This window comes from Pristiophorus japonicus, unplaced genomic scaffold (assembly GCF_044704955.1).
Source record: "Pristiophorus japonicus isolate sPriJap1 unplaced genomic scaffold, sPriJap1.hap1 HAP1_SCAFFOLD_288, whole genome shotgun sequence".
Classification (NCBI taxonomy): domain Eukaryota; kingdom Metazoa; phylum Chordata; class Chondrichthyes; family Pristiophoridae; genus Pristiophorus; species Pristiophorus japonicus.
In genome coordinates, this window is record NW_027252646.1 from 165,898 (window position 1) to 185,000 (window position 19,103).

Below are 19,103 nucleotides of genomic sequence, written 5' to 3' on the forward strand. Positions count from 1 at the left end.
ATGTAAGCGTCACCAATATGTAAGACTTGCCACTAGGGGGCACACCTGTGGGAGACCCAATGGTCACCTGTGCACCCTGGGACAAGCAGGTATATAAGGTGACTCACCATACTGCTTCCCCACCCTGGAGTCTGAATAAAGAGCACAAGGTCACCACAGTTTGAGCTTGCAATACAGTCCTGTGGATTTATTCTGAACATCACTCACTGGCGACGAGTAACGGATCACCAACCTTCACACGGTAATGGCTGCCGTTGGTCTTGTTGAGGGATTTGTTGAGGGTGATGATTTGGGAAGCCTTCGTTGAGCGTCCCGACCGGTACTACGTCGCCAATGAACAGGACGAGGCTGAGAGAGGGCGATCAAGACCAGGGCGATTCTCCTCACCGTATGTGGGTCTCCGGTATACGGCCTGCTCAAAAACCTGCTGGCACCGGTCAAACCAGAGGAGAAGACTTACACAGAGCTGTGTGTGCTGGTGTGGGAACGCCTCAAGCCGAAGGAGAGCACCTTAAAGGCCAGGTATCACTTTTACACCCACCGGCGCTCCCAGGGCCAGAAGATTCCTTGCGGGGCAGTACGGTTTTTGCGGGATCTTTGCGGGAAATGTTGCCGAACGGTTTCGTGCTCGGAATCGGTCACGAGGTCATCCTTCGCAAGCTGCTGTCTGCCGGATCCCGGGATAAACGGGTCCTTTTCGGAATGGGAGGCAGTGACTAGTGGGGTACCGCAGGGCTCAGTGCTGGGACCCCAGCTATTTACAATATACATCAATGATTTAGATGCAGGAATTGAGTGTAATATCTCCAAGTTTGCAGATGACACTAAACTGGGTGGCGGTGTGAGCTGTGAGGAGGATGCTAAGAGGCTGCAGGGTGACTTGGACAGGTTAGGTGAGTGGGCAAATGCATGGCAGATGCAGTATAATGTGGATAAATGTGAGGTTATCCACTTTGGGGGCAAAAACAGGAAGGCAGAATATTATCTGAATGGTGACAGATTAGGAAAAGGGGAGGTGCAACGAGACCTGGGTGTCATGGTTCATCAGTCATTGAAAGTTGGCATGCAGGTACAGCAGGCGGTGAAGAAGGCAAATGGTATGTTGGCCGACATAGCGAGGGGATTTGAGTATCGGAGCAGGGAGGTCTTATTGCAGTTGTACAGGGCCTTGGTGAGGCCACACCTGGAATATTGTGTTCAGTTTTGGTCTCCTAATCTGAGGAAGGACATTCTTGCTATTGAGGGAGTGCAGCGAAGGTTCACCAGACTGATTCCCGGGATGGAAGGACTGACATATGAAGAAAGACTGGATCGACTGGGCCTGTATTCACTGGAGTTTAGAAGAATGAGAGGGGATCTCACAGAAACGTATAAGATTCTGACGGGACGGGACAGGTTAGATGCTGGCCGAATGTTCCCGATGTTGGGGAAGTCCAGAACCAGGGGACACAGTCTAAGGATAAGGGGTAAGCCATTTAGGTCCGAGATGAGGAGAAACTTCTTCACTCAGAGAGTTGTTCACCTGTGGAATTCCCTGCCGCAGAGAGTTGTTGAGGTCAGTTCATTGGATATATTGAAGAGGGAGTTAGATATGGCCCTTACGGCTAAAGGGATCAAGGGGTATGGAGAGAAAGCAGGAATGGGGTACTGAGGGAATGATCAGCCATGATCATATTGAATGGTGGTGCAGGCTCGAAGGGCCGAATGGCCTACTCCTGCACCTATTTTCTACGTTTCTATGTTTCCCAGATTTTTTTCTCCCTAAAATGTCAGGATATCACAGGAAGGATGTGATTGCACTGGAGAGGGTGCAGAGGAGATTTACCAGGATGTTAGCGGGACTGGAGAATTTTAGCGACGAGGGAAGATTGGATCGGCTGGGGTTGTTTTCTTTGGAACAGAGGAGGCTGAGGGGAGACCTCCATTCCTTCACCCAGAGGGTGGTGGGGGTCTGGAACTCACGGCCTGAAAGGGTGGTAGAGGCAGAAACCCTCACCACATTTAAAAGGTACTTGGATGTGCACTTGAAGTGCCGTAAGCTACAGGGCTACGCACCGAGAGCTGGAAAGTGGGATCAGGCTGGGATCATATCATCATCATAGGCAGTCCCTCGGAATCGAGGAAGACTTGCTTCCACTCTTAACATGAGTCCTTAGGTGACTGAACAGTCCAATACGGGAACCACAGTCCCTGTCACAGGTGGGACAGATAGACGTTGAGGGAAGGGGAGGGTGGGACTGGTTTGCCGCACGCTCCTTCCGCTGCCTGCGCTTGGTTTCTGCACGCTCTCGGCGACGAGACTCGAGGTGCTCAGCGCCCTCCCACTTCGGGCGGGACTGGTCTTTGGCCAGGGACTCCCAGGTGGCGGTGGGGATGTTGCACTTTATCAGGGAGGCTTTGAGGGTGTCCCTTGTTACGTTTCCTCTGCCCACCTTTGTCTCGCTTGCCGTGAATGAGTTCCGAGTAGAGCGCTTGCTTTGGGAGTCTCGTGTCTGGGTCATGCGGACTATGTGGCCCTGCCCAGCAGATAGCTCTTGGTCGGCTGGTGCGGACACGATGGGCCGAAATGGTCTCCTTCCCTGCTGTAAGTTTCTATGAGTCGATGATATATCGGTGTCTCTGAGACTGGATGTGGAAAAGGTGGGATACAGACTGGGGGTGGGAAGTGAAAGTACTGTGGGCAGATTATAAAGTGCGGAGTGAGCGGTTCCTGTTGATGGTGTCGGCCTGTCGCCGATTGACGGTCAATTCAGTAACAGAAGCCAAAATTGAGTAGCCCCCAATGAGTTTTGAACCCACGACCCCTGGTTTACAAGACCAGTGCTCTAACCCCTGAGCTATGGAGCCACCTGGAACACCAGCTCCTGTTTACATCTTACTATTGTTAACAAGGAGGTGAGGCCCGAATAATCATTCTTGGTGATTCATCCCTGAACATTGACAGAATCTTACAGCACACAAGGAGGGCCATTCGGCCCATCGTGTCTGTGTCGGCTCTGTGAGAGAGATCAGTGCTTGGAAGTTGGAAAAGGAGGGAGAGAGGGGAATGAGTGGGAGAGGGAATGGGAGAGAGAGGGGGAAGGAGTCAGCCAGAGGGGAATGGGAGAGAGCGGATTGGGGGAGAGCGAGTGGGGGAGATGAGAGGGAGGAGGCAGGGGAGAGAGAAAGGAAGGGAAGAGAGAGGGAGCAGGGGAGAATCTGAAAAGAAAGGCAAAAGTGAGAGAGAGAGGAGAGAGGGGAGGGAGCGGAAGGGGAGAGAGAGGGAAAGGGGAGAGAGAGGGAAAGGGGAGAGAGATGGAGAAAGTGAGATTGCAGGAAAAAAAAATGCAGAACTGGTCATGACCTGGAAAGCAGAGAGAGATTGGGACAGTGAGAGAGAGTGTCAGCAAGACAGAGGCCTGTTGTTTGAGGGTCAGTCTCAGAGTTGTTAATATTTATAATTAAAGCCCTTGTTAATTGACGGTGAATTTAAATACTGAGCTAATTTTGAGTAGGCCCCAGTGAGATTTGAACCCACAACCCCTGGTTTACTAGACCAGTGCTCTAACCCCTGAGCTATGGAGCCACCTGCCCTGGGCTGTGGGTCATTCCCCAGTTAGTGCTGTGTGTTTGAAGAATGAGGAGGGGTCAGTGAAACACTCAGATTGTGTCTCATCCCCCAGACTTCTGCCTCCGTCTCTTCAATATTCACTTCTCAACATCGATATATCGGGTCTTTCACGTAGTAAAACATCCCAAGGCAACTCAGTCACACTCTGTCCCAATCTCTCTGTCTCTCTGTCTCTCTGTCTCTGTCTCTTTCTTTCTGTCTCTCACCTTCTCACTCTGTCTCTCGAGGCGGGAGGGCAGAGCGGGGGAAGGGGAGAGAGAGGGAGAAGGGAAGAGAGGGGGGGGATTGGAGAGATGGGGAGGGGGAGAGTCTGATGGGAAAGGGGAGAGCGAGAGCGAAGGAATGAAAGGGAGGATGGAGGGGAGTGGAGACTGTGGAGGGGAGGGAGAAGGAGAGGGAGGAGAGAGAGAGGAGGGGAGAAAATGAAAAGGGAGAGGGGAAGGAGTGAGCGAGAGGGGAAGGGGAGAGAGAGAGGGGGAAGGGGAGAGCAAGAGGGGGAGGGGAAAGAGTGGGAAGGGGAAAGAGAGGGGGGAAGGGGAGAGCAAGAGAGGGGAGGGGAAAGAGAGGGAAGGGAAAGGGAGAGAGGGAGAAGGGGAGAGAGAGGGGGGAAGGCGAGAGTGAGAGAGGGGAGGGGAAAGAGTAGGAAGGGGAGAGAGAGGGGGGGGAAGGTGAAAGAGATGTTAAGAGGAGTGATGGGGAAGGAGTGAGAGAGAGAGGGGAAGGAGTGAGAGAGCGAGGAAGGGGATAGAGAAAGGGGAAGGGGAGAGAGGGAGAAGGGGAGAATCTGAAAGGAAAGGGAAAGGAGAGAGAGAGAGGAGGGAGGGGAGGAAAGGGAGCGGAGAAGGAGGAGGGAGAGGGAGAGTGGAAAGGCAGAGTCGGAAGGGGAGAGCGTGGGACGGGAAGAGGGTGAGGCGAGGGAGGGGAAAGGGGGAGAGGGGAATGAGTGAGAGACGGGGAAAGCGAGATAGCGGGAAAGTGAGAGAGGAATAAAAAGATGTGGAACGGGTCGTGATTGTTGTGTACACATGTAAACGTCACCAATATGTAAGACTTGCCACTAGGGGGCACACCTGTGGGAGACCCAATGGTCACCTGTACACCCTGGGACAAGCAGGTATATAAGGTGACTCACCATACTGCTTCCCCACCCTGGAGTCTGAATAAAGAGCACAAGGTCACCACAGTCTGAGCTTGCAATACAGTCCTGTGGATTTATTCTGAACATCACTCACTGGCGACGAGTAACGGATCACCAACCTTCACACGGTAATGGCTGCCGTTGGTCTTGTTGAGGGATTTGTTGAGGGTGATGATTTGGGAAGCCTTCGTTGAGCGTCCCGACCGGTACTACGTCGCCAATGAACAGGACGAGGCTGAGAGAGGGCGATCAAGACCAGGGCGATTCTCCTCACCGTATGTGGGTCTCCGATATACGGCCTGCTCAAAAACCTGCTGGCACCGGTCAAACCAGAGGAGAAGACTTACACAGAGCTGTGTGTGCTGGTGTGGGAACGCCTCAAGCCGAAGGAGAGCACCTTAAAGGCCAGGTATCACTTTTACACCCACCGGCGCTCCCAGGGCCAGAAGATTCCTTGCGGGGCAGTACGGTTTTTGCGGGATCTTTGCGGGAAATGTTGCCGAACGGTTTCGTGCTCGGAATCGGTCACGAGGTCATCCTTCGCAAGCTGCTGTCTGCCGGATCCCGGGATAAACGGGCCCTTTTCGGAATGGGAGGCAGTGACTAGTGGGGTACCGCAGGGCTCAGTGCTGGGACCCCAGCTATTTACTATATACATCAATGATTTAGATGCAGGAATTGAATGTAATATCTCCAAGTTTGCAGATGACACTAAGCTGGGTGGCCAGTGTGAGCTGTGAGGGGGATGCTAAGAGGCTGCAGGGTGACTTGGACAGGTTAGGTGAGTGGGCAAATGCATGGCAGATGCAGTATAATGTGGATAAATGTGAGGTTATCCACTTTGGGGGCAAAAACAGGAAGGCAGAATATTATCTGAATGGTGACAGATTAGGAAAAGGGGAGGTGCAACGAGACCTGGGTGTCATGGTACATCAGTCATTGAAAGTTGGCATGCAGGTACAGCAGGCAGTGAAGAAGGCAAATGGCATGTTAGCCTTCATAGCGAGAGGATTTGAGTATAGGAGCAGGGAGGTCTTACTTCAGTTGTACAGGGCCTTGGTGAGGCCTCACCTGGAATATTGTGTTCAGTTTTGGTCTCCTAATCTGAGGAAGGACATTCTTGCTATTGAGGGAGTGCAGCGAAGGTTCACCAGACTGATTCCCGGGATGGCTGGACTGATATATGAGGAGAGACTGGATCAACTGGGCCTTTATACACTGGAGTTTAGAAGGATGAGAGGGGATCTCACAGAAACGTATAAGATTCTGACGGGACGGGACAGGTTAGATGCGGGAAGAATGTTCCCGATGTTGGGGAAGTCCAGAACCAGGGGACACAGTCTAAGGATAAGGGTTAGGCCATTTAGGACTGAGATGAGGAGAAATTTCTTCACTCAGAGAGTTGTTAACCTGTGGAATTCCCTGCCGCAGAGAGTTGTTGAGGCCAATTCATTGGATATATTCAAGAGGGAATTAGTTATGGCCCTTACGGCGAAAGGGATCAAGGGGAAAGGAGAGAAAGCAGGAAAGGGGTACTGAGGTGAATGATCAGCCATGATCTTATTGAATGCTGGTGCAGGCTCGAAGGGCCGAATGGCCTGCTCCTGCACCTATTTTCTCTGTTTCTATGTTTCTATCTGAGCAAGGCCATCACGACAGCCCAGGCCTTCATATCCACGAGCGATAACACGAAACAGATTCGAAGCTCACCGGCAAGTACTGTGCATAAAATAACGTATTCAGCAGGCAGAGCGGCACAGGACAGGGCCCACATGACCGCAGAGGCCAGACCTAGGCCTCGAGTGACTCAGAGTCCGCCGTGGGCCGTGAATGCGTATCCATTAGCACCATGTTGGCCCTGCTGGGGTCAGCCATCGAGCCCATCAATGTCGATTCAAGCCCTGTGTGTGCAAGGGCCGTGGAACAATGGGGCACCTCCAGCGAATGTGCAAACGGTCTGTGACTCACCACGTGGCAGAGTCAGGAGAGGACCATCGATCCAGCGAGGGTCACGCTGAACGAGCAGGAGAGGCAACTCAACCTGAGGCTGAAGGGGAAGTACATGGGGTACACACCTTCACCACCAAAAGCCCTCCGATAATGTGAAAAGTTGGACCTAACGGCACTCCAGTCTCCATGGAACTAGACACGGGGGCGGGTCAATCAATAATGAGCCAGAAGGCATTCGAGAGGCTGTGGGGGGGGGGCGACAGAGCACAATGACCCAAGCTGATCCCGATTCAGGCAAAGCTGGGCACCTACACCAAGGAACTGAGACCAGTTATTGGTAGTGCGGGCATAAGGGTATCCCATGAGGGAGCGGTGCGCGATTTACCTCTGTGGATTGTTTCAGGCGATGGGCCAATGCTGCTTGGTAGAAGGTGGATGGGGAAGATTCGATGGAACTGGGAAGACCTCTGCGTACCTTCTCCGCCGAACAACCTCTCCCCTTGCTCAAAGGCTGAGCAAGCCCCCCACCTTCAGCTGAACCAGGCGTCGAAGTGCAGATCCATTTGCAGACCCCCGAGGCACAGGCCGCTCATCGCGACCACCAGGAGGCGAAGACCAACCGAGCAGCGGTTACAGACGGGGGTACCCAGCACCCGAAGCCGACGACCTCTTGGCGGCGACGGAAGAGGCTCCAGGTCGACCAAGCGGAGTGGGGCTCCGGCCGAAACCATCCGAATGTGTCTTCCCGACGCCAGAGGCGGGAATCCCTGGGGAGGAAGATGGCGGCAGTCGAGAGAAACGTCCAGACCACGGGTCGAGAGAAACGTCCAGACCACGGGATGTGGCCGCAACGGAACAGAGGCATGTGTTGGCCAGCGAGGAAGGCCACTGGGTTTGGGGCAAAGGTAAAGGGGGGGGGCCGCTGAGAAGGCCAGGACCCCACTATGTTCCAATAAGTTGTTTGCACTGTGGAACCCATGTGAGCGTTCTTTCGCGGCCAATGATGTACTATCATATGGGGTCGGGGGTACGTTAAAACAAGCCAAAGTAGCGGGCAAACAACAACCGGTCGTATATGTATCTGACAAAGTACTTGTAGCAAGTGATGTGTTATCACATTACCGCCTGCTCACGGCGAACCGCCAGACGGGAGTGTTGCAGCTTATCCGTCGCAAAGACGTAATGCTCATCCCATCAGATTGCCCCCCCCCCCTGTGGGGCAAACCCTGCAACGTGTTACAAAGAAAGGCAGGGAGGCTACACACAGTCGGTGGTGCGGGAACCTCCGTACTACGTCCCAGGATCCACGGGGGACCACACGGCCTCCCGCTACCACTGAAAGTCTCAGGGCCGTATCGGCCCATCCTGGGCTCTCCAGGCCTTAGGGTCAGCGACAATAGTCCGCAGCGGGCAGCCCAGATCACCAAGCCGAGCACCACACGTGTCGCGGTAGACTCCCTACAGACCCCGGCTGTCCCGGGTTGCTACGCAGTCACCGGACATAGTCGCTCAGGACCGAGCCTTCCGTCTGCTATCAGCAGAGAATGCACCATGATCGTACGGCCCCCCTCCACGCCACATCAGAATAAGTGACGTGGACAATATTCAGGGCCCCCAGATGGGGCCGAGAGCACTGTGTGAGACAAAGAGGGGAATGGAGTGTGTGTGTGTGTGTGATGAAAATGGAGTGTTTGGTTGTGAAACCATGTACTGAGCAAACGCAGAAAGCGTTTGGACCAGACCAGACTGCAAACTATCGATAAGCAGGCCACCATTGTGAAAGGACCTGGCCACGTCTGTCCCATCACACCAGGCACTCGGCCGGGCAGCAACGTTCCGACCAACTCACCCAGGCCAGGAATTCAAATCAGGTGATCGACCCGGGGACACAGGGCGTCATATCGCCTCAACTTGCAAATAACTGGTACATAAGCCTTTGGAGGGGGCGGCGGGGGGAGTGATGTTATGTATGCACCTGAACCTCACCAATATGTCAGACTTGCCACTAGGGGGCACACCTGTGGGAGGCCTAAGGGTCACTTGTGCACCCTGGGACAAGCAGGTACATAAGGTGATCCACCATGCTGCTTCCCCACTCTGGGGTCTCAATAAAGAGACCAAGGTCACAATAGTTTCAGCTTACGATCCGGTCCCGTGGATTTATTCTGAACACAACAGTGATGGGGAGGGCAGAGAAAGATTTGGAAGGGGAGAGAGAGTGTGAGGGAGACAAGGGGAGGAGAGGGGAGCCTGTTGTTCCAGGGTCGGTCTCAGAGCTGGTTAATATTTATAATTAAAGCCCTTGTTAATTGACGGTGAATTTAATAAATAAGCTGATCTTGAGGAGGCCCCAGTGAGATTTGAATTCACGACGCCTGGTTTACTAGACCAGTGCTCTAACCCCTGAGCTATGGAGCCACCAGCTCTGGGAAAGACAGGGGAAGGAGCAGGAAAGAGAGGGGAAGGGAAAAGAGAGAGTGGAAGGAGTGAGAGAGAGGGGGAAGGGGAGACAGAGAAGGAAGGAGTGAGAGAGAGGGGGAAGGAGTGGGAAGAGGAAGAGAGGGAGGGAAAGGAGTGAGAGGGGGAAAGGGGAGAGAGAGTGTGGAAGGGAGGGAGAGAGTGTGGAAAGGAGGGAGAGAGTAGAAGGATTGAGAGGGGGAGGGGGGGGGAGGGGAGGGGAGGGGAAGAGAGGGGATGAGTGAGAGAGAGAGAGGGGAAGTGGAGAGAGAGTGGAAGGAGTGAGAGAGGGGGAAGGGGAGACATGGAGGAAGAGAGAGAAGGGAAGGGGAGAGAGAGAGGGGGAGAGGAGAGAGATGGGGAGAGGAGAGATGGGAACGAGAAAGAGAGGGAGAAGGGGAGAATCTGAAAAGAAAGGCAAAAGGGAGAGACAGAGGAGGTAGGGGAGGAGAGAGAGGGGAGGGGAGAGGGAAAGGGAGAGTGAAAAGGGGAAGAGAGGGTGGAGAGAGTGGGTAGGGGAATGAGGGGGAGGGGAGAGAGAGGGAAGATAGAGGAGGAAGGAGAGAGAGGGAAGGAGTGCGCGGTGAATGAAAGTGAGAGAGAAGGGGAGAGAGGGGAAGTGGAGAGCGAGAAAAGGGAAGGGTTAGAGAGAGGCGGGAAGGGGAAGGTGATCGTGGAGGAGTTGGAAAGAGAAGTGAAGGGGAAAGGGAGAGAGAAAGAGGGGCGAGGGGAAAGAGAGGGGACGGAGAGAGAGAGAGTGAAAGGATGGGGGAGAGAGGGGGAGGGGAGTCTGTGAGGGACGGGGAATGCTCAATAGCGGGAAAAAGATGCAGAACGGGAAGGGAGAGCGATATTACTGGAGACAAAAGGAGATTGTTGCTCCAGGGTCAGTCTCAAAGCTGTTTAATAGCCTTGTTAATTGAGGGTGAATTTAAATATTGAGTTAACTTTGAGGAGGCCCCAGTGAGATTGGAAATCATGACCGCTGGTTTACAAGACCAGTGCTCTAACCCCTGAGCTATGGAGCCTCCTGTTTGAGGAGTTACAGGGGAAGGAACAGGAAAGAGAGGGGAAGGGAAAAGAGAGAGTGGAAGGAGTGAGAGAGATGGGGAAGGGGAAAGAGAGGAAGGGGAGAGAGAGGGAGACGGAGTGAGAGAGAGAGGAATGGGAGAGAAGGAGAGGGGGAGGGGAGAGACGGGAAGGGGAGAGAGATGGGAAGACGAGAGAGGGAGGAGGCAGGGGAGAGAGAAAGGAAGGGGAGACAGAGAGGGCGAAGGGGAGAATCGGAAAAGAATGGTAAAGAGAGAGATTGGAGGGAGGGGAGGGACGAGAGTGGAAGGGGAGAGGGAGAGTGAAAGGGAGAGTGAAAAAGCAGAGGGGGAAGGGGAGAGAGGGGGAAGGGGAGAGAGGGGGGAGAGAGGGGGAGGGGAGAGAGAGGCAAGATAGAGGAGGGAGGAGAGAGAGGGGAAGGAGTGGGGGGAGAATGACAGTAGAGAGGAAAGGGGAGAGAGAGAGAGAGAGAGGGGAAGGGGAGTGAGCGAGGGGAATGGTAATGTGGGAGGGGAAGGGGAGAGAGAGAGGGGGAGAGGGAAAGAGCAGGGACGAAGAGATAGAGGGAAGGGGAGAGAGAAGAATAGATGGTTCTGTTGTGTATCTGTAAAGCATGCACTCCCATCTTCCACCACCAGGGAGCACATCCCCTGAAGTCCCAAGGGATCCCAGCATCCCTTGGGAGCACTGTATATAAGCCGGGCCCGAAGGCCTGTTCCTCACTCTGGAGTGTCTTAATAAAGACTGAGGTCACTGTTACTTTAACCTCCCTGTGTGCAGTCTCATCTGTGTTAGGAACACAACAGGTTCATTCTCTGGTTACCAACCAGTAACTGGTGGGGTGCCGCAGGGATCAGTGCTGGGACCCCAACTATTTACAATCTATATTAACCACTTGGAAGAAGGGACTGAGTGTAACGTAGCCAAGTTTGCTGACAATACAAAGATGGGAGGAAAAGCAATGTGTGAGGAGGACACAAAAAATCTGCAAAAGGACATAGACAGGCTAAGTGAGTGGGCAAAAATTTGTCAGATGGAGTATAATGTTGGAAAGTGTGAGGTCATGCACTTGGGCAGAAAAAAATCAAAGGGCAAGTTATTATTTAAATGGAGAACGATCGCAAAGTGCCGCAGTACAGCGGGACCTGGGGGTACTTGTGCATGAAACACAAAAGGTTAGTATGCAGGTACAGCAAGTGATCAGGAAGGCCAATGGTATCTTGGCCATTATTGCAAAGGGGATGGAGTATAAAAGCAGGGAAGTCTTGCTACAGTTATACAGTGTATTGGTGAGGCCACACCTGGAGTACTGCGTGCAGTTTTGGTCTCCATATTTACGAAAGGATATACTTGCTTTGGAGGCAGTTCAGAGAAGGTTCACTCGGTTGATTCCGGGGATGAGGGGGTTGACTTATGAGGAAAGGTTGAGGAGGTTGGGCCTCTACTTATTGGAATTCAGAAGAATGAGAGGTGATCTTATCGAAACGTATAAGATTATGAGGGGGCTTGACAAGGTGGATGCAGAGAGGATGTTTCCACTGATGGGGGAGACTAGAACTAGGGGACATGGTCTTAGAATAAGGGACCGCCCATTTAAAACTGAGATGAGGAGGAATTTCTTCTCTCAGAGGGTTGTAAATCTGTGGAATTCACTGCCTCAGAGAGCTGTGGAAGCCGGGACATTGAATAAATTTAAGACAGAAATAGACAGTTTCTTAACCGATAAGGGGATAAGGGGGCAGGCAGGGAATGAGTGAGCGCTGGGAAAGCGAGATCGTGGGAAAAAGATGAAGAACAGGTCATGATGGGGAAGAGAGAGACAGGAGTCTGTTGTTCCAGGGTTGGTCTCAGAGCTGTTTAACATTTATAATTAAACCCCTTGTTAATTGACAGTAAATTTAAACAATGAACTAATTTTGAGTAGGCCCCAGTGAGATTTGAACCCACGACCCCTGGTTTACTAAACAAGTGCTCTAACCCCTGAGCTATGGAGCCACCTGCCTTGGGCTGTGGGTCATTCCCCAGTTAGTGCTGTGTGTTTGAAGAATGAGGAGGGGTCAGTGAAACCTGTGTGTTTGAAGAATGAGGAGGGGTCAGTGAAACGCTCAGATCGTGTCTCATCCCCCAGACTCCTGCCTCCGTCTCTTCAATATTCGCCTCTCAACATCAATATATCGGGTCTTTCACGGAGTAAAACATCCCAAGGCAACTCAGTCACACTCTGTCCCAATCTCTCTGTCTCTGTCTCTCTATCACTTTCTCTCTGTCGCTCACTGTCTCTCGAGCCGGAAGGGGTTAGAGAGGGGGAAGAGGAAAGTCAGAAGGGAAAGGAGAGAGAGAGAGGGAGGAGAGAGATTGAGGAGTGAGTGGAGAGAGAGGAGCAGAGAGTGGGAAGGGGAGAAAGCGGGGGAAAGGGACAGAGTTAGGGAAGGAGCGAGTGAGAGAGGGGGAAGAGGAGAGAGGGAGAGTGTGAGATGGAGAGAGAGAGGAGCGTGTCAGTAGTTGTTATTACATCAGTAGTCCACTAGGTGGGGCTCTATTAGAGGAAGAGAGAGGGAAGGGGAGAGTGAGGGGAAGGAGTGAGAGAGAGGGAAGGGGAGAGTGAGGGGAAGGAGTGAGAGAGAGGGAAGCAAAGAGTGAGGGGAAGGAGTGAGAGAGAGGGAAGCAAAGAGTGAGGGGAAGGAGTAAGAGAGAGAGTGAGGGGAAGGAGTGAGAGAGAGACGGGGAAGAGGAGAGTGAGGTGAAGGAGTGAGAGAGAGGGAAGGGGAGAGTGAGGGGAAGGAGTGAGAGGCAGGGAAGGGGAGAGTGAGGGGAAGGAGTGAGAGAGACGGGGAGAGTGAGGGGAAGGAGTGAGAGAGAGACGGGGAAGAGGAGAGTGAGGTGAAGGAGTGAGAGAGAGGGAAGGGGAGAGTGAGGGGAAGGAGTGGGAGAGAGGGAAGGGGAGAGTGAGGGGAAGGATTGAGAGAGAGGGAAGGGGAGAGTGAGGGGAAGGAGTGAGAGAAACGGAAGGGGAGAGTGAGGGGAAGGAGTGAGAGAGAGGAAAGGGGAGAGTGAGGGGAAGGAGTGAGAGAGAGGGAAGGGGAGAGTGAGGGGAAGGAGTGAGAGAGAGGGAAGGGGAGAGTGAGGGGAAGGAGTGAGAGAGAGGGAAGGGGAGAGTGAGGGGAAGGAGTGAGAGAGAGGGAAGGGGAGAGTGAGGGGAAGGAGTGAGAGAGAGGGAAGGGGAGAGTGAGGGGAAGGAGTGAGAGGCAGGGAAGGGGAGAGTGAGGGGAAGGAGTGAGAGAGACGGGGAGAGTGAGGGGAAGGAGTGAGAGAGAGACGGGGAAGAGGAGAGTGAGGTGAAGGAGTGAGAGAGAGGGAAGGGGAGAGTGAGGGGAAGGAGTGGGAGAGAGGGAAGGGGAGAGTGAGGGGAAGGATTGAGAGAGAGGGAAGGGGAGAGTGAGGGGAAGGAGTGAGAGAAACGGAAGGGGAGAGTGAGGGGAAGGAGTGAGAGAGAGGAAAGGGGAGAGTGAGGGGAAGGAGTGAGAGAGAGGGAAGGGGAGAGTGAGGGGAAGGAGTGAGAGAGAGGGAAGGGGAGAGTGAGGGGAAGGAGTGAGAGAGAGGAAAGGGGAGAGTGAGGGGAAGGAGTGAGAGAGAGGGAAGGGGAGAGAGTGACGGGAAGGAGTGAGAGAAGTGAAGAGCAAGGGAAGGAGGGGAGAGTGAGGGAAGGAGGTGAGGAGAGTGAGGGAAGAGGGGAAAGAGAGAGAGACGGAGTGAGGAAGGGAGAGAGAGGGAGGGAGAGTGAGAGGAGAGAGAGAGAGGGGAAGGAGTGAGGAAGAGATCTCTCTCCTTACAAGCCCTACTCTCCAAACCCAGGGTGCTCCACAGGAGGATTATGGGATAAAATTTGACACGAGCCACAAAAGTAGGGAATTAGCGCAGGTAGAAGCGAGGTCGGTTTTAAGGAGAGTCTTGAAGGAGGAAAGAGAGGTAGAGAGGCGGAGAGGTTTAGGGAGGAGTTCCAGAGCTTGGGGCTCAGGCAACAGAAGGCATGGCCACCGATGGTGGAGTGATTATAATCAGGGATGGTCAGATGGCAGAATTAGAGGAGTGCAGACATAAGGACATAAGAACATAAGAATTAGGAACAGGAGTAGGCCATCTAGCCCCTTGAGCCTGCTCCGGCATTCAATGATTGTGGGGTTACAGAGATCGGGAGGGATGCATGAGCTGGAGGAGGTTACAGAGATAGGGAGTGTTGTGGGAAGTTACAGAGATAGGGAGGGTTGTGGGGCTGGAGGAGGTTACAGAGATAGGGAGGGTTGTGGGGGCTGGAGGAGGTTACAGAGATATGGAGGGGTGTAAGGGCTGGAGGAGGTTAGAGAGATAGGGAGGGTTGTAGGGGCTGGAGGAGGTTACAGAGATAGGGAGGGGTGTAGGGGCTGGAGGAGGTTACAGAGATATGGAGGGGTGTAAGGGCTGGAGGAGGTTACAGAGATAGGGAGGGGTGTAGGGGCTGGAGGAGGTTACAGAGATAGGGAGGGGTGTAGGGGCTGGAGGAGATTACAGAGATAGGGAGGGGTGTAGGGGCCATGGAGTGATTTGTAAACAAGGATGAGAATTTTGAAATCGAGGCATTGCTTAACCGGGAGCCAATGTAGGGCAGCGAGCACAGGGGGTGATGGGTGAGCGGGACTCGGTGCGAGTTAGGACACGGGGCAGTGAGCACAGGGGGTGATGGGTGAGTGGGACTGGGTGTGAGTTAGGACACGGGGGCAGTGAGCACAGGGGGTGATGGGTGAGTGGGACTCGGTGCAAGTTAGGACATGGGACAGTGAGCACAGGGGGTGATGGGTGAGTGGGACTCGGTGCAAGTTAGGACACGGGGGCAGTGAGCACAGGGGGTGATGGGTGAGTGGGACTCGGTGCGAGTTAGGACACGGGGCAGTGAGCACAGGGGGTGATGGGTGAGTGGGACTGGGTGCGAGTTAGGACACGGGGCAGTGAGCACAGGGGGTGATGGGTGAGTGGGACTGGGTGTGAGTTAAGACACGGGGTCAGTGAGCACAGGGGGTGATGGGTGAGTGGGACTCGGTGCGAGTTAGGACACGGGGGCAGTGAGCACAGGGGGTGATGGGTGAGCGGGACTCGGTGCGAGTTGGGACACGGGGCAGTGAGCACAGGGGGTGATGGGTGAGTGGGACTGGGTGTGAGTTAGGACACGGGGTCAGTGAGCACAGGGGGTGATGGGTGAGCGGGACTCGGTGCGAGTTGGGACACGGGGGCAACGAGCACAGCGGGTGATGGGTGAGCGGGACTCAGTGCGAGTTAGGACATGGGGGCAGCGAGCACAGCGGGTGATGGGTGAGCGGGACTGGGTGCGAGTTAGGACACGGGGGCAGCGAGCACAGGGGGTGATGTGTGAGTGGGACTGGGTGCGAGTTTGGACACGGGGCAGTGAGCACAGGGGGTGATGGGTGAGTGGGACTCGGTGCGAGTTAGGACATGGGACAGTGAGCACAGGGGGTGATGGGTGAGTGGGACTCGGTGCAAGTTAGGACACGGGTCAGTGAGCACAGGGGGTGATGGGTGAGTGGGACTGGGTGTGAGTTAGGACACGGGGTCAGTGAGCACAGGGGTGATGGGTGAGCGGGACTCGGTGTGAGTTAGGACACGGGTCAGTGAGCACAGGGGGTGATGGGTGAGTGGGACTCGGTGCGAGTTAGGACACGGGGGCAGTGAGCACAGGGGGTGATGGGTGAGCGGGACTCGGTGCAAGTTAGGACACGGGTCAGTGAGCACAGGGGGTGATGGGTGAGTGGGACTGGGTGTGAGTTAGGACACGGGGTCAGTGAGCACAGGGGTGATGGGTGAGCGGGACTCGGTGTGAGTTAGGACACGGGTCAGTGAGCACAGGTGGTGATGGGTGAGTGGGACTGGGTGCGAGTTAGGACACGGGGCAGTGAGCACAGGGGGTGATGGGTGAGTGGGACTGGGTGCGAGTTAGGACACGGGGTCAGCGAGCACAGGGGGTGATGGGTGAGTGGGACTCGGTGTGAGTTAGGACACGGGGTCAGTGAGCACAGGGGGTGATGGGTGAGTGGGACTGGGTGTGAGTTAGGACACGGGGCAGTGAGCACAGGGGGTGATGGGTGAGCGGGACTGGGTGCAAGTTAGGACACGGGGCAGTGAGCACAGGGGGTGATGGGTGAGTGGGACTGGGTGTGAGTTAGGACACGGGGTCAGTGAGCACAGTGGGTAATGGGTGAGCGGGACTGGGTGTGAGTTAGGACACGGGGTCAGTGAGCACAGGGGGTGATGGGTGAGCGGGACTCGGTGCGAGTTAGGACACGGGGCAGCCGAGTTTTGGATCACTTCTCGTTGATATTGGGTAGAATGTAGAAAGAAGTGTGAGAGAAGGGGAAGGGGACAGGATGGGGAGAGATAATGATTGTGGCGAGGGAGGGGCAAGGGAAATGAGTGAGAGACGGGGAAAGCGAGAAAAATATGTAGAATGGGTCAGGGAGAGGGAGATTTGGAAGGGGAGAGAGAGTAGAAGAGACACAAGAAGGAGGAGAGGGGAGCCTGTTGTCTCAGGAACAATCTTGGAGCTGTTTAATATTTATAATTAAATTTCTTGTTAGTTGACATTGAATTTAAATACTGAGCTAATTTTGAGTAGGCCCCAGTGAGATTTGAACCCACGACCCCTGGTTTACTAGACCAGTGCTCTAACCCCTGAGCTATGGAACCACCTGCCCTGGGCTGTGGGTCATTCCCCAGTTAGTGCTGTGTGTGTGAAGAATGAGGAGGGGTCAGTGAAACGCTCAGATTGTGTCTCATCCCCCAGACTCCCTCTCGACTTTCCCTTCTGACTTTCCCCTTCCCCCTCTCTAAACCCTTCCGGCTCGAGAGACAGTGAGCGACAGAGAGAAAGTGATCGAGAGACAGAGAGAGAGAGAGAGACAGAGATAGGGAGACGGAGAATGATACACAGAGAGAGACAGAGAGATTGGGACAGACAGTGAGCGACAGAGAGAAAGTGATCGAGAGACAGAGAGAGAGAGAGAGACAGAGATAGGGAGACGGAGAATGATACACAGAGAGAGACAGAGAGATTGGGACAGAGTGTGACTGAGTTGCCTTGGGATGTTTTACGACGTGAAAGACCCGATATATCGATGTTGAGAGGTGAATATTGAAGAGACGGAGGCAGGAGTCTGGGGGATGAGACACAATCTGAGCGTTTCACTGACCCCTCCTCATTCTTCAAACACACAGCACTAACTGGGGAATGACCCACAGCTCGGGCCAGGTGACCCCATAGCTCAGGGGTTAGAGCACTGGTCTAATCATACCAAGGGTTGTGAGTTCAAATCTCACTGGGGCCTACTCAAAATTAGTTCAGTATTTAAATTTACTGTCAATTAACAAAGGATGTAATTATAAATATTGAACAGTTCCCAGACTGACTCTGGAACTACAAGCACTGTCTTGTCCACATTAAAAGATTACCACATTTTGATTGTACTTGAAGTGCTGTAACCTGCAGATATACAGACTGAAAGCTCGAAAGTGGGATTAGGCTTGGTCGGTGGGTGTGGATACAGTGGGACAAAATGGGTTTCTGCCTTATTCCCTTCTCACTCAATCTCTCGACCTGACTCTCTGTCTGTCTCTAACATCATCATCATCGGCAGTCCCTGGGAATAGAGGAGAACTTGCTGCCACTTGAAAACTGAGTCCCCATTTATCCATCCTGTTTGTTGCATCCTCAAAGAATCCCAATAAATTAGTCAAACATGACTTCCCCTTCATCAATCTGTGCCTGACTGAATCATGCTTTTCCCAATGGCCTGCTCCGAAAGGAGTGAGAGAGAGGGGGAAGGAATGAGAGAGAGGGGGAGAATCTGTCGGAAAGAAAATGCTTCCATTACCATAACTAAATCTGCGGGCTGTGTCATCTCCACCCCGGTGGTGGGCAATGAGAGCATCGGCACAGTTTTCTGTGCCTGGCCTGTGGCGGATGGTGTAGTTGTATGTGGACAACGTGAGCGCCCATCTCTGGATGCGGGCCGATGCAGTCGTATTTATCCCCTAATTTTCAGAAAGGAGGGATATAAGTGCCTTGTGGTCGATTTCCAATTTGAATTTGAGCCCGAACAGATATTGATGCATTTTCTTTACCCCGTAAACACACACTAATGCTTCTCTCTCGATCATACTGTAGGTCCTCTCGGCCTTAGACAGACTTCTGGTTGCATAAGCAACCGGTTGCAATTTCCCAAATTCATTAGCTTGTTACAACACACACCCGACCCCGTACGACGACGCATCACATGCTCGTACCAAACGTTTACATGGATCGTACAACACAAGCAATTTGTTTGAACATGACAGCTTCCTAGCTTTCTCAAAGGCATTTTCTTGGCTTTTACCCCAGACCCATTCATCTCCCTTACGCAGTGGAGGGTGCAGGGGTTCTAACAATGTGACAAGACCCGGTAAGAAGTTACCAACATAGTTCAGGAGTCCTAGAAACGACCGCAGCTCCGTCACGTTCCGTGGTCTCGGTGCCTTCTCGATTGCCCCCGTCTTCGAATCGGTGGGCCTGATGCCGTCCGCCGCGATTCTTCTCCCCGGGAACTCCACTTCAGGCACCGGGAAAACGCACTGCGAGCATTTCAGCCCGAGCCCCACACGATTAAGCCGACTAAGGAGCTCCTCCACGTTCTGCAAATGCTCGACGGTGTCCCGACCTGTAACCAAGATGTCGTCCTGGAAGACCACGGTGCACGGGACCCACTTCAGCAAGCTTTCCGTGTTCCTCTGGAATATCGCCGTGGCTGATCGAATCCCAAACGGGCATCTGTCGTAAACGAAAAGACCTTTGTGCGTGTTGAGGCAGGTGAGGCCTTTCGA

General features: G+C 53.6%; 6 non-coding genes across 6 annotated transcripts; all 6 read right to left on the minus strand.

Moving 5' to 3' along the window:
- Positions 1-2,774: 2,774 nt before the first annotated feature.
- trnat-ugu (transfer RNA threonine (anticodon UGU)) lies at positions 2,775-2,847 on the minus strand. Its single transcript has one exon. It is a non-coding gene; the product is annotated as a tRNA-Thr (tRNA).
- Positions 2,848-3,492: 645 nt separating this feature from the next.
- Positions 3,493-3,565, minus strand: trnat-agu (transfer RNA threonine (anticodon AGU)). Its single transcript has one exon. It is a non-coding gene; the product is annotated as a tRNA-Thr (tRNA).
- Positions 3,566-9,043: 5,478 nt separating this feature from the next.
- On the minus strand, positions 9,044-9,116 carry trnat-agu (transfer RNA threonine (anticodon AGU)). The gene has a single exon. It is a non-coding gene; the product is annotated as a tRNA-Thr (tRNA).
- A 994-nt stretch (positions 9,117-10,110) lies between these two features.
- trnat-ugu (transfer RNA threonine (anticodon UGU)) lies at positions 10,111-10,183 on the minus strand. The gene has a single exon. It is a non-coding gene; the product is annotated as a tRNA-Thr (tRNA).
- Positions 10,184-12,127: 1,944 nt separating this feature from the next.
- trnat-agu (transfer RNA threonine (anticodon AGU)) lies at positions 12,128-12,200 on the minus strand. The gene has a single exon. It is a non-coding gene; the product is annotated as a tRNA-Thr (tRNA).
- Positions 12,201-16,861: 4,661 nt separating this feature from the next.
- trnat-agu (transfer RNA threonine (anticodon AGU)) lies at positions 16,862-16,934 on the minus strand. Its single transcript has one exon. It is a non-coding gene; the product is annotated as a tRNA-Thr (tRNA).
- Between the last annotated feature and the right edge of the window lie 2,169 nt (positions 16,935-19,103).